At 39.6% G+C, this 14,494-nt stretch overlaps 1 protein-coding gene across 6 annotated transcripts in view; it reads right to left on the bottom strand.

Moving 5' to 3' along the window:
- Positions 1–14,494, bottom strand: part of SIPA1L2 (signal induced proliferation associated 1 like 2) — a 217,715-nt gene that overhangs the window by 155,281 nt on the left and 47,940 nt on the right. For 5 of the 6 annotated variants that reach the window (XM_058543017.1, XM_058543016.1, XM_058543015.1 and 2 more), the window contains exon 2: positions 14,382–14,430. The exons of the other annotated variant lie outside the window; for it this stretch is intronic. The gene's annotated coding sequence lies outside the window, so the exon portion shown is untranslated. The remainder of the gene's footprint in view (positions 1–14,381; positions 14,431–14,494) is intronic. 6 annotated transcript variants of the gene reach the window in all.

Here is a 14,494-nt window from a genome sequence, read left to right as displayed (position 1 = left end):
TTTTTACCAAAAAAACAACAATTTACTTAGCAAGACTCACTGTCCGAGTGTAAAACGAAAACTCTTTCTTCTCAGGGTAAAAATGTCACAGAAACAGTTTTGCTTCACCAGTACTAAATTAATACTGCTTTGGCAGAGCTGAGGCTAATTTCTACAAAATTTAATTTGCAAAAGCCAGCCCAAGGCTACCATGATATAAATTCACTTGATGTGTTAATTTCACACTCTAGAGTCTTCATCTCACTGGTGGGTGGGTGATCTCAAGTATGTAAAGTAGGGGAGTGTCTGAATTTACCCAAGCAACCCCAGACAGCAGCCCTCCAAGCCCCGCAGGGAGCCGCAGCCCAGCTTCCCTCCTGCCAGTCAGTGGGAAAGCAAGGATTACGCTAGAAATCAGCCAGGCTGAGTAAATTATTTTCATTATGCAGAGCTCTATCACGGTGCACCAGCGCCTCATTTAATACATTTAATAAACTCCTTCTTCCACATCTTCATACAGAAGGGATGCTTTCAATATCAGCAAGTAATAATATAAACTCTATCAGCTCCAGCTAGCTCTAACATATACAGAGTGCTCTGGGCTCCGCAGCCAAAGGCACCAAGCCTGGGAACTGCATGGGCAAGAAGTGCAACCCCTCTCTGCCAGGTCTGTGCTCCTGAAAAGAACTGTGCCAGCTTCTGTACAATAAATACATTAAATGTTCTAGTGCAGAAATCCTGTTTATAGAGACCATGAAATAATGAGATGTGCAATGTTAAAATGCTTTAATAAAAGCACACCAAAATATATGCACAGTATGTTCACAATTATCTAATACAACCACACATGGACACATGGACACACTTATTTGTAGAAAAAAGATGAAGAAAATTCTCCAGAAGTGTTATCAGTTTTTATCTTTGGGTTTTGGCACTTGGGGTGATTCAGTTTCCTTCTTTCTATCCAAATATCATATATGGAGTACACATTACTCTTAATGGGGATATCCCAGTAAAGCAAAGAAACATTTGGATATAAATATAAACATCCTTCAATTTATCAGTAAATGAAGATCTGTGTATATTACTTTAAATCAGGAAACTGCTCTATTGTTAGAGTGAGCAATGATGCTTCCACTAAAGGCTAATTTGATGCAGTCATAAGTTGACTCCATCTGTTCACCAGGAGAATGAAAGTTCTGTGATTCAGGGAGGCTAAGACCAGCATGTCAGCAACTCAGTCCCAAAACAAATATCCCTCCTGTTGGTTCCCCCCAATTCATTTGGGAATTTTTATTCCTGCCTACTCTGTTATCTCTATTACACAGAGAATTGTTGGACATTCAGGGCCCCAAAAGAATTAGCTCAAAACAGAATTATCCCTTGGCTAGTCTTGTACTGTCAGCAAAAAAACTTACTTTGAGTTTAAAGAAAAAAAGTTCTCCCTGTGAGGATGGTGGCAGCATTACAGCCAGTAATTCCATTTTCCTGTCCATCAGACGATTAGGATAGAATCGCTTAACCACCTCTTAACACAAACCACATCCCCAAACCAAGCAGCTAATAAGAAATCAGTAATCTGGTCATTAGTAATATACAACCAAATAATAACATTCAAAAGAAGCTGCTATTCCCTGTCAATCATGTGCCCAATTAGTCTTTAATAAAACCTTTGGGAATGTAAAATTTAATTCAGAGTCTTCTTTTTCAGATCATCTGCTATCAAGTTAATGAGTACTCATTGATCCCTTTAAAAGGGCATAATTCCTCAGATACAGGAAGGTTTTCCAATGATGGCTTAGTCCTCATGGACAGGAAGTTGCTACTTATTGGTCAGTTTGGTCAGTAGGAAGAACCTCTAGCTCTCAGCTGCCTGTGCATCTGGCAGATGTGGGCAAGCGTGGGCAGCAGTGAGGAGGAGGAAGGCCAGGGGCAGGGCGAGGCCTCTCAGCCTTCAGGAGGCTCATGAGGAGGCCAGGAGCCTTAATGCAAAGCCTCTCCCACAGTGGCCCCCAGGCTCCGGCTGTATTGGTGGTAAGTTCTAAAATCAGCCAGAATGTAACCTTCTAACTGAATATAATTTCTCAAAGGGAACAGAATCATGAGAGGTACCATTACTGGAAAAATACCAAAACATAAAGTTTGGATAATAAGAAATGTAAATTATCCCACTAAAAATACTAGATTTTACAGCCCAGATATTTATGAGAAGGAAAAAAAGTAAACAAAAATACTGCTAGAATTCTGTATCCTGAGACAGAATTATAATGGATATAAAAGGAGTCTTTTTTAAAGCAGTAAGCTTTCATTCATCAAATATTTATTAAGCACGTACCATGTGCCAGACAAACATATTGTGACTCTTACACACTTGTTCACACGTATAAAAAGAGTCATTTGGTATAGACATTCCCTACATGCACCAGTTCCCTGGGAGGTATACCACGATTTCCCTGTCAACAAGATAAAGTCAGTCAAATAATATGAATCCTTGGACCTGTCTGATAAATGACACAAACAACCACCCCATCCTCCTAGATTCTCTTCCCAATTCCATATCATTATCTATCAGGGTCAAGGAGAGTGAGGTTTCACATAAATTTCAAGAAGTCAGCTTTCCTTATTTTAAATGAATTTGCAAATATGTCTCTGTCACAATGCGAGCAGAATAGGGACTACATTTTAGGCATTTACTTGCCAGACTCTGAATGGTCCCTGATACGTACCTGCTTTGTCAAATGAAACTTGCTAACAAACCCATCAGCATGCAAAGCTGAAAAGTGCACCCACTCAACACGAACATGAGGCCAAGATAACGGCGAAAAATATTCACTTAACAATACTTCTTGCACCATATAAGAATTCAAACTGGATCTCATACTCATTATTTTTTAGTTTTGTTGGGTGAGTACATAGATCACAGGTTCATCCTATGTCCCTTATGTCCCTCTCTGTCACAGGGACACACACACAGAGCCTCCAGTAATAGGAGATAGAAAACTAAGGAGCAAAACATCAATTTGCCCCTGTCCAGGATAAATAGCCCAATTAACTTTTTGGTCATTTCTGCAACAACTACATAACACATATAAAAGTGGAGGACATATAGTCTTTTACCTTTGACTGGCAGGCCTTAAGTGTGACCCCGGGTAAATTACTTATCACTGCTGGGCTTTGAATGTCTCATCTAGACAATGAAGTTTTGCACTACATGGGTGGTTCCCAAACATTCAATGGTCCACAAAGACAACTGCATTAGAATGATCTTAATGAAAATTCCATTTACTAGCCTCTACTTTCACCTACTGAATCAAAATACAGGGGCAGGAGAGGAGGGGACAGAGGGCAGCGTGTGGAGTGGACCTGGGAATGGATAGTTCAACAAAGGTCTCGGGAGACTCTTGACATGCAGGTTTGGAAATAGAGTCCCTTCAGGGCTGGAGGTGAAGGGGAGGCCAGGAAGCCAACCACTTGAAGGGTCCTCACTGCTCCAGCTTCTCTAAGAGGCCCTGAGAGAATAACCATAGCCAACATGGATTAACTGCCCAGATCAGCAACAAATCCCCAAAGAGGTTGGGAGGGTACGGAGCCCCAGAGAAATACTGATGAGAAGAAATAGACGACACGGTCCAAACGTAGTTGGGAAACCAAAATACTCTTCTCAATAAGAGTGGTTAGGCCTGTCCCTACAGAGAGACATAGATCCCAACAGCATATTTCAAATGCCAAGGAAAATCATAAATCTGTAATACCAACAGAAAGAAGGAGTTAAAAATCATCACTATTAATCAGGAAAGTCATCAAAGATAACTTAGAGTCTATCCCTTCACTAAGCCTTGCTGCAGAAAATCTTTACTTGGCTAATTGCCTGGTTGAAAATTAGTTTGAGAATGATCTTTATGAAGATATGTACTCTAAAAAGTCAAAGCTATATAGCAGTAATTCTAATACACTGCCTATTATAGCATTTTAATGCAGGGAGATACAATAAAGGAAGAAAAGATCATAAATAATATCCAATCTATTATGTGGACACATTAAGGGCATCACATTATTTTACAAGGAGAGATCGTTTTTCCATTGCAACTACTGGTAACCTCACGTTTCTGCCTCCTAATGGACTGATGCATATTTCTGAGAATGGATTAGAACCCAGCAAGGTCTGATTGTCACTTTAAAAACACATGCCATTTTAAAAACAAATTTAAAATAACATTTAGTACTGGCTTTATCTGTTTAATCTACTTGGTAAGCCGACAAGGGGATCCTCTCAATGGAGGAAAACACAACTTTTTAGACAGAGGGCAGAGAATCAAGAACAAGAAAACGCTTCACATATTCACTTTTTTCCCCCAGCACTTACTAACTATGCATATTTTAGCACATTTTAAAAGGAAATGGAGAACAAAAATTAGCAACATAACAAACACCTGCGAAACTACGTGTCTGGTGAGCCAGGACATTGGACAAGAGCTGTGCAGACACCTGGCATTACCTGTCAGACTGCCAAACCACTGTATTTTTAAGCTATTCAGGCTCTTTCTAAAGAAGAAACAAAAAAATCCTACATGCCTGAACTGTGAGGCGGGTGTAACAGCCCTTGTAACAGCCCTTGTCACACAAAATCCAGCAGCCTCAAAAGGTTCAATAGCCTTTTTATAAACCTATTGTGTGGGTTAGTGCCTAAAAATAGTATGGTTCGGCAGGCAGATCACACCAAGGAATAATTCCTACATACTAAACTGCCAAACAATAGACAAAGGAATGGAAAAGAACGCCAGAATGTATTTGCAGGCTGCACCTAATAAGTTCCCGACGTTGCCTCCCCCCTGGATTCCTCCGGGTTCCTCACCTCGTCTGAACACAGGGAGCCAGCTGAGCCCTCACAGCTCATACAGAAAAATGAGGGGGGTGGGGGGCAGGAGGGAACTGGGCCACACGTTTCTATAGGATTCACTGCCATTTTTAAGAGACCTTTTTTCCCCACTGAAAGAGATATAAAGGTGATGATTACATTTTAATAATTATTGGATATGGCCCTTTCAAGTTCCCCTTACACTAAAGCAGAGTTCTCAGCCTTTACTATGCATCAGAATCACCTTCGGAAGTTTTAAAAAATACAGATGTCAAACTCAATTTCCAATTCAGTCTTTAAATATCAGTTTTAAATATTATGCATTGGTGTTTTTAAAAGGTTCTCGGGTGATTCGGATGAGTAGCTAGGGCTGAGAACCACTGCTTAAAACAACAAAGACTAATTTTAGGCCAAGTAAGGTCCACTGCCCAGGCCCAGAGGCAGGCAGCAAAAACCAACAGGCTGGAGATAAGCATCAGGGACTACGAGTGCAAAGGGTGGGCCACCAAGAGGCCACCAGCGCTACTCTTCTAGAAACTACCGCTGCACAGAATAAAAATCAAGACACAATAAGCAGCTACCAAAATAGTCAGAAAATATCATAAGGAAATGTAAAATTAAAACCTAAATTTTAATACCCTTAATCTCCAATATTAATTTAACATTCACTTTTCCTTTTCTCAAAATATTTACTAAAAAGGGATTCTACCATGGATTTTTATTGTGGGGACAGGACAAAGCTGAGATGGGAGAATTACTAAATAATAGTGTCTTACAAACAGACTTTAGCTCATTTTTCAGATAAAACCAAATGGAAATAAATAAAATAGCTGCATCAGTTATAACAAGCATTGCCTCACTGAATTCAGATAAAAATCTTATGATAGATTATTATCTCCATTTTGCCAAAATCAAAACTGTGGCAAATAAAATATTAAGTAAATTGCCTAAGGTCACATTAAATTAATAATCTGACAACCTGGATGGCAAACTCCGACGCTGTCCAACTTTAAAATGAAGGTTCTTTTGTGTTCTTATCACTAAATCATAGTATTTCCACCAAGCCCATTTGCCAGAATTTTTTTTCTTCAAATACATGGGAGCCAGCACAGGCTCACAGCTAAGAATCTACTTCCTCAGGCCAGAGTGGTAGCCCTGGCACTTACATACAAGTCCCTTGAGCATCTCTGTCCTCAGCGTGCCTGCATCTGCAGGGCAGGGAAGACGGTCATAGGAGCTGTCTGTGCTCAACGAAAGAGTACCTGCCAGGGCTTACAAAAAGACTTAGAACAGAAACTGCTAGCTTTTATTATCACTATATTGAGTAGAAGAGAGAATCAAAGAACCTGATCTCAGAAATGTGTTCATATTTGTTAGCAGGTAATTAAATACAAAAACTTAGCACATTTCACTGCACATGTAGACTCTCTACTCCTTTCTCTCTCTCAATAAACACGCTTATAGAATAGATCACTTTATTTCTACTGTGCCTCAAGGTGTGAAGGAGACCAAATGATCTAAGATCGTACAACCTCCTAGATCACAGAAATGTGAGGCAGAAGGACTGTTTGCATTTGGAATGACTCTCAAATTGGACTGGTTCCATCTCAGCTTCTATCAGACACATTGCTAATTACTTACAAAAGTTGCTTTTATAGAAGAAAAACTGTTATTTTACTTCCGAATCAAAATCTTAACATTATCCATTGTTCCTCCTTGAATGCTTCCTTTATGAAATCTTCCACTGATATTTCCTCCAGAGAAATGTTTAATAAAAACAAACAAAAAAAGGAAAGAAAACAAACAGTGCTGAGATTTAACTCACAAAATTACAATGTGTTTTGTGAAAAAGCCCCGTTGGCTGTCAGATTCATGAACTAAGAATAGTATTAGCAGCTTTTCACTAAGGAAATATACAGAATTACAATACAGTACTGTATTTTATAGTACAGTACTTTATAATGCAGTACGGTAAATGTTTTCCAAATAACACTGAAGAAGATTTATACCAAGTTTGAGACTGCATTTTAAACCTTTTGTGATGATAATTCCTAATTTACTGACTTTCATATTAGTCACATTCACCTTTCAGAGGTCATGCAGAATTATCGGTTAAACTAAGAAGCCATTTAAGTTGAAGATTCAACTAACTAGGAAAAGATTCAGCACTCATAACACTCAGGGGCAAGTGGGTCTTCGGGCTGTGGACGGGTCATTCATGCAACATTCACCTGAGTATCAGAACATATAATCTTTTCATATTATTCTAGGACGCATTCTTAAAGCTTTGTTAGGATTCCATTTGGTTTTACACAATATCAGTATGTTTATGTTTATGGATTATCAGTATATGGATATGTGCATTATCAATTGTACAAACTCTTCTTTTTGGTTCTTCTCATATCTGCCTGCAGAAAGTAAGATCCCATCCTGAAATCTCTGTAAGACAAGACGAAATGGGACTTGGCCTTTTCCTGAAGTTGCCTGACCTCAGGGCACCTCCACAGAGTGAGGTCTGACAGCCCAGCTCCTCCTGGCTGCATACCTGTCCAGCTCTGTGACCTTGAGAACATCATTTAACCTCCCTGTGCCTCAGTTTCCTTATTTTTAAAACGCGGATAATAAAACCTACTTCAAAGAACTGCTGGGACATTCTATGAGATAGGTGAAATACTAAAATATCATCTACCACATAGTGAACAGTAAGCAAATACAGCTGCAATAATGTACAATAATAATTATTAGGAAGAAGAGGAAATGACCTGTTAATATACTGCAAATGAGACATGTGTCTACCACACATTCGATCATAAAGTCCCTCTCATGTGATCAGGTTGATCAGGGTCACATTTTGGGAAAAATTATTTGTAATATAATAGACATAAAGCACTCTGTCATTTATTCAACTAGACAGAACCTAACGGTAAGAAGAGAGATTGGAAAAAGAGAAGGAAAAGAAAGAAATTCCTAGTTATCAAGAAAAGTTTATCTTATCCTGTCAATTAGGAAAAATAATGCCAAGCACATAGCAGTTTTTTTTGAGTCTGACTAGCATGAATCAGCCCTGAGAAACTAGAGTGCTAGACCTGTCAAATTAAGGACCAAACCCTACTTTGTTCAAGCAATGGGTTCAGGTGCTACAGATAACGAGGGTTCTCTCAGGCTCGGGAAGTGGCAGCCAAGGAGCCAGCAAGACTGCCGAGGAGAAAGGGTGGCTCACACGATAGATTTTGCTCAGCCTGCCCTGAGCCCTTGGTGACCTCACCAGTTTCTCATACCCTATGGGGTTGTACATAAATCCAACACATTATCTCTTTCTATACATCTTTTTTGCTATGAATAAAGTACACCAAAATGTACATGTCAAAATGTATTCATTCATCCATTCAAACATGTATATTAAGTGCCTATGACATGCCAGGCATCCTGGAGGGTGCAGAGATCCACAGTCATCTCAGCTCACTAGTATTCCCCTAGTATTTGATGATTATAGCAACTGAATCTTTCGTTAGAGCTATCTGTATATTATTTTTTCTTCTCCATTAGAGTATAAACTCTTGAAGGGGAAGGGCCACATTTTAATCGTCTTGTTTCCCTTGGTACCTAACAGGGTGCTCCACTTACAGAAATTACCCAATAAATATTTACTGAACTAAGTCACCCTCCAGGATGCACGGAACAGGAGAGCCTACAGTCTCCTTCCCCTGAGATCCTCAGGTTTTAAGATCATTGGCCTGAGGTGGCTAGACCTTTCTAAATCTGGCTGACAGTGGGATATGAAATGAAATACCTTTAAACATAACCTGGAAAATGTTTGTGTTAACCCACCTTTAAATTCCATGATTATAAGCAGCAAAAAACGAATTTAAGGATGAGATATGAGATCACCTAAATGTTTTATACATAAGCTAACGCATTTCCCAATAGCCAGGCACCTGAGTTCAAGATCAAGCACCATCACCGTTCAGACTCATTCTTGACATCCTGATCCTGGAAACAGACAGCACACTGCTGCTGTAAGTGAGCAAACGACGTCTATCCCAGTATGGGGCCCCTAGGAGAGAGATCTAGGAATACGACGTTTCTTCAGAAACCTGGGCAGGACAATGAGAAGCTTACCAGTCTGAGAACATTTTAAGTAAATGGAGATAAATTATGGTCCCTCTCCAGGTCGATCAGAGTCCTACAATTCTACTGGCCTTAAAAAAGTGGCCAAAAAGAAAAACAGATAAGATATAGGATGGAAAGGAAGCCTAGCACCCCCCTGCCAATACTTATTTTGATTCTAAAAAGGTAGAAGATTGAAGGGAAAGCTGCGAGCAGAGAGAAAAGGAACAAGATATTCCAGTCATCAAAACAGTACCCTTCTGATAAGAAAATACCTGAAGATAGTCAACAATATTGTAATAACTTTGTATGGTAACAGACTTTACTAGACTTGTTGTGATGAGCATTTCATAGTGTTATATAAATGTCAAATCACTATGTCGTACCCCTGAAACCTGAAACTAATACAGTATTCTATGTCAACTATACTTCAACGAAAATAAATAAATAAATAAATAAGAAAAGGGAATCCTTGTGCACTGTTGGTGGGAATGTAAATTGGTACAGCTATTATGGGACACCGTATGGCGGTTCCTCAAAAAATTAAAAACAGAACTCCCACATGATCCAGAAATCCCAGTTCTCGGTATTTCTCCAAAAGAATTGGAATCAGGATCTCAAAGAGACATGTGCACTCCCACATTCACTGCAGCATTATTCATAACAGTCAAGATATGCAAACAACCTAAATGATCACAGACAGATGAACGGATAAAGAAGATGTGATATATACATACAATGGAATATTATTTAGCCTTATAAAAAGAAGTCCTGTCATTTGCAACAACATGGATGAACTTGGAGGACATTATGCTGAGCGAAATATACCTGAAATATACCAGACACAGAAAGACAAATACTGCATGATCTCATTTATGTGTGGAATCTAAAATAGTCAAACTCATAGAAGCATAGAGTAGGGGGGAAATGGAGTGATGTTGGTCAAAGGGTACAAAGTTTCAGTTATGCAACATGGATAAGTTCTGGAGATCTAATGCATAGCATGGTGTCCATAGTTAACAATACTGTATTGTATACTTGAAATTTGCTAAGAGGGTAGATCTTAAGTGTTCTTACACACACCCCAAAAAAGATAACTATATGAGATGACAGATATGTTAATTAGCTTGAGTGTTATCATTTCACAATGTATATATATATCAAAATATCAAGTTGTATACCCTAAACACATATGATTTTTATTTGTCAATCATACCTCAATAGAGCTGTTTTAAAAAATGGTGCCTAACCCTAAAATCACCCTAAAATGCAATTGTAAATATACTAGTGAACAGAGGCTCATTTTTAAAGTAATATTTTTAAATGGAATATCATTTATTAAGGTTAAATAAAAGATGAACTTTGAGGGTCAAAAAAAGAAAAAATAAAAAGAGGGGCTGGACCAGTGGTGTAGCGGTTAAGTTCGTGCGCTCTGCTTCGGAAGCCCGGGGTTTGCAGGTTCAGATCCCGGGCGTGGACCTATACCACTGTCAAGCCATGCAGTGGCAGCATCCCACACACAAAATAGAGGGAGATTGGCAGAGATGTTTGCTCAGGGCCAATCTTACTCACAAAAAAAAAAAAGAAGAAGAAGAAAGAAAGAAAAGAAAAAAAGAAAGAAAATACCTAAGGAGTTAAAAATTCTTACCAGAAATCTAAGGGCTGAAAAACACACCACTATAACACCAAGGTACCAGCTATCTTGGAAAATTCTACTCATCTTTATAAGGACAAGAATATGAAGCTCAGCCCAAATTTTTCTTAGGAATCCCCTAATGATAATAACTGATTTCTCCACAGAACAAGTCTCCTAATCCCCCGAGAAATACGCTTCTAAGCCCTTATGATGCTTAGTTAGAGAAGCCCTAACTTCATCAATGGGAAAATGAGGACATCGAATGGTAACACCATCTCTACAGGACTGTGCAACAAGTCAGCCATAAACCAGTGTATCACCTCCTCAATTCTGACGTTGTTGCAAAATTTATCGTTTTAAACAATGTACTCGTTACATATAAATTTATGTAAGAATAAAGGTCTTGAAAAAGAGAAAATAAAAGAACCAAAGCAAATGCACTTCATTCCTACTTTTTAACAGATATGTTGTACGGATTTGTGATGTCCTCTTTAAATGGGGTATAAGTGTAACCCATGTTAAGATAGCATCTAAAATGGATTTTCAACTCAGAAAAAAGACTAACTGATACAGAGCAGCTTAGTTAACACTGCACAGCTTTACTTCACTCTATCTTCTTAAAGAGTTGATCAGGATTCACATCATACACAACTCAAACAGTGGGGTAAAAAAAGAAGATGAGTAAGAATTGGCAAAAATACTTGTTTGTATCATGTGACAGAGGACTAATATCCAGAATAAAATTTAACTAATCAGTACATGTAATAATTCAAAAGAAAAGTGGGCAAAAGAAATACAAGCGGCCAGTAAAAATGTGAAGTTGCCTAACTTCAGCATTAATTTAAAAAAAAAACAACATAAATATTAAAACAACAAAATACTTTTTACATTAAAAACAGAAACAAACAAAATACTGAGACTACTCAGTGCTGGTGGAAGCTAGAGACACCCTCAGTCACTGACGGAACCTTAAATGGGCACAACCTACCTGAAGGGCAATATAGCAACAGCCACCAAAACTTTAAGTGTGTGTGCTCTTTCACCCAGGAACGTCATTACCAGGAATTTATCCTAGGGAAATAGTTGTATAAGTCTATAATCAAATATGTTGTTAGTAAGAAGCAAACACTGACAAGTACCTAATGTCTTTCCACAAGGATTAAATAAATTACAGCGTAGCCACACCATGAAAAACAATTCATCATTAAAAAGAACAAGTAGGAGCTACCTAAATGGCGACAACGAAAAGATGTCTACAATCTACTGGTAAGCGAAAAGAAGCAACTGGCAAAATAGTATGTATTTATTAATCGCATTTTTGTTTTTTGTTTTTAAAAAGTATGCATGCAGATTTAAAAGGTCTATCAACAGTGATCGCCTTTGGGGTGTAAGAACATAGGATGGATTTATGCTCTACTTTATATATTTCTGTGTTGTTTGAACTCAATACACCTACAAATTTAAAAACTAAAGAATTTAATTTTTGACAAAATGAAGCACGGATGCTTAAAATCACGAGCATGTATCACAAATGTTTATACTGTTGCATAGTCTACAATATCCCCAAAACTTCACTCACTAAAATTACCCATAAAGAAATTAATCTAAGACCATATCTTCTAAGTTAGCTGCTATACACACCTGACTAGAGAAATCCTAGAAAGTGTTAATTCCAGGCAGCAGCTATCTCCCCACCGTACGCAAAAGCAAAAAGTAACAGACAGGGTAATCAGAGCTGTGCCCAGGCGTACAAGGTGCCCTCAGCGGTCCGGAGGCTAGCAACACAATGAACTCAGCACCCAGCTTCAGCGGAGACCACAGACCAAGAGGGACAAGCCCTGCTGCACAAAGTGAGGGTTCTTCCTTAAAACAAACCTAGGGGGGGCCGGCCCATGGCTTAGCAGTTAAGTGCGCGCGCTCCGCTACTGGCGGCCTGGGTTTGGATCCTGGGCGCACACCAACAGTTGCTTGTCCGGCCATGCTGAGGCGGCGTCCCACATACAGCAACTAGAGGGATGTGCAACTCTGACATACAACTATCTACTGGGGCTTTGGGGAGAAAAAGCGGGAAAAAAAAAACCTAGGTAATATCTCCCGTTTCCCTGCTAAAATATAAATTATCTCCCTCTTGTTATTTCCACGTCAGAATTTACTCAGGCTTAAAAGCCTTCATTAGCACTTCAGCCAAGTCTTCTGAGTCACATATAAGAGAGAACACAGTCTTTTTGGGATGAGAGTCGCTCCTTGCTGTTTCCTTGATTCTTCCTCTCCTCTCTCCTGAAAGTAGTTTCACAATTTCACCATTCAACATATGTATACTTTATGTATAATTTGTAATAAGAAAACATGTACTGGATATCTATTCCCTCCTCCAATGACGGCCACTGTTCAAGTGCTTATTCACTCAACAGCATTTTTAAATGCAGGCTCCCAGGCCACAGACTTCAAAATGCACCAATACACATAAACGACAAAGACTAGGGAAATAAAGATGATCAAGAGATATGACAACTAAATGCAGGACCGGACTCTAGACTGGACTCCCTGTGGAGGGGGAACCACACTAGAAAGGACATTTGGGTCAGATGACAATATTGGAATAGACTAATAATAGATTAGGTATAAGTAAAAAATCAATATTAAATTATCTAAAGTTGATCACTGAACTATTGTTAACTAAGTGAATATCTCTATTTTTAGAAAATACACTGAAGTACTTGGCGGGTAAAGGGCCACGATGTATGTAACTTACCCTTAAATGGTACAGAAGAAAACTCTGTGTGTGTGTGTGTGTGTGTGTGTGTGTGCGTGCGCGCAGACAGAAAGACTGAGAGAGAAGGATGGTAATCCACTTCTGACAATCCAAGTGCAGAGATCAAATGCGCGGGGGGATGGTCACTTCTGACAGCTCCTTCACAAACCCATCTTAATTCCTCTGTTATAGAAAATGTAGTATTTGTGAACCTACACAGCCAGGGAGCAGCTAGCTCTGCCTTTATTCTCTGTCCGAGGAAAGAATTTAAGGTGGTACCCTGGGCTCCAAGCAGAGCTGGCTGGACCTCATCCAGGAAGCCTGGGCCCTCCTCCACTCGCTCTCTCCATGGCCATCCTGCAGTACCCCCTCTCAGTGCAGGGCACACCCGCCACGTCACACTCCTCCACGAGGAGAAGAGCCTCTGTGCAGCCCTTTACCCACCACTACACTCACACTCTGCCCTTTAACCTAAAGGACACTCCACATAGATCTATACAAACCAATTTTAAATATCATATCCTGGGCCGGCCCGGCGGCTTAGCGGTTAAGTGCGTGTGCTCCGCTGCTGGCGGCCTGGGTTTGGATCCCGGGCGCACACCGACGCACCACTTCTCCGGCCATGCTGAGGCTGCGTCCCACATACAGCAACTAGAAGGATGTGCACCTATGACATACAACTATCTCCTGGGGCTTTGGGGGAAAAAATAAATAAATAAAAATAAAAATATTATAAAAAAAATAAATATCATATCCTATTAAACACATTACGGGACGCTCACAGGAGCTTGCCAGTGACTCCTTTTGAAGCCCCCAGTCGAGGCCATTCCAAAGTTCAAATGGGCTTCTTAAAGCAGTGCTCACCCATGTTTGCTGTGGAGGAGTGAAAAAATCAAAACATTCAATCCACAAGCCAAGGGGAAGAGAAATAATCTTTATATATTAAAAAAAACCCAAAACTATTAGTGGGACACACAAGCCCAATTTAAAACTCAGAGCAGCCGTTTGGGGTGAGGAAGCCTCTGCGGCTCCGGTCTTCCGAACAGGCTTACCTCAGGGGTAGAACAGGAGGCTCCAGCTTACATAACCAGGAGCAAGATCCTACAAGAGAAGAAACAGATCTAGTTCAGACTCACAGAAAAACTCTCGGTCAGCGGTTTTCAGA

Source organism: Diceros bicornis, chromosome 6 (genome assembly GCF_020826845.1).
Source record: "Diceros bicornis minor isolate mBicDic1 chromosome 6, mDicBic1.mat.cur, whole genome shotgun sequence".
Lineage (NCBI taxonomy): Eukaryota > Metazoa > Chordata > Mammalia > Perissodactyla > Rhinocerotidae > Diceros > Diceros bicornis.
Note: the sequence above shows the minus strand (reverse complement) of the source record. Positions and strands in the feature narration are given on the sequence as shown.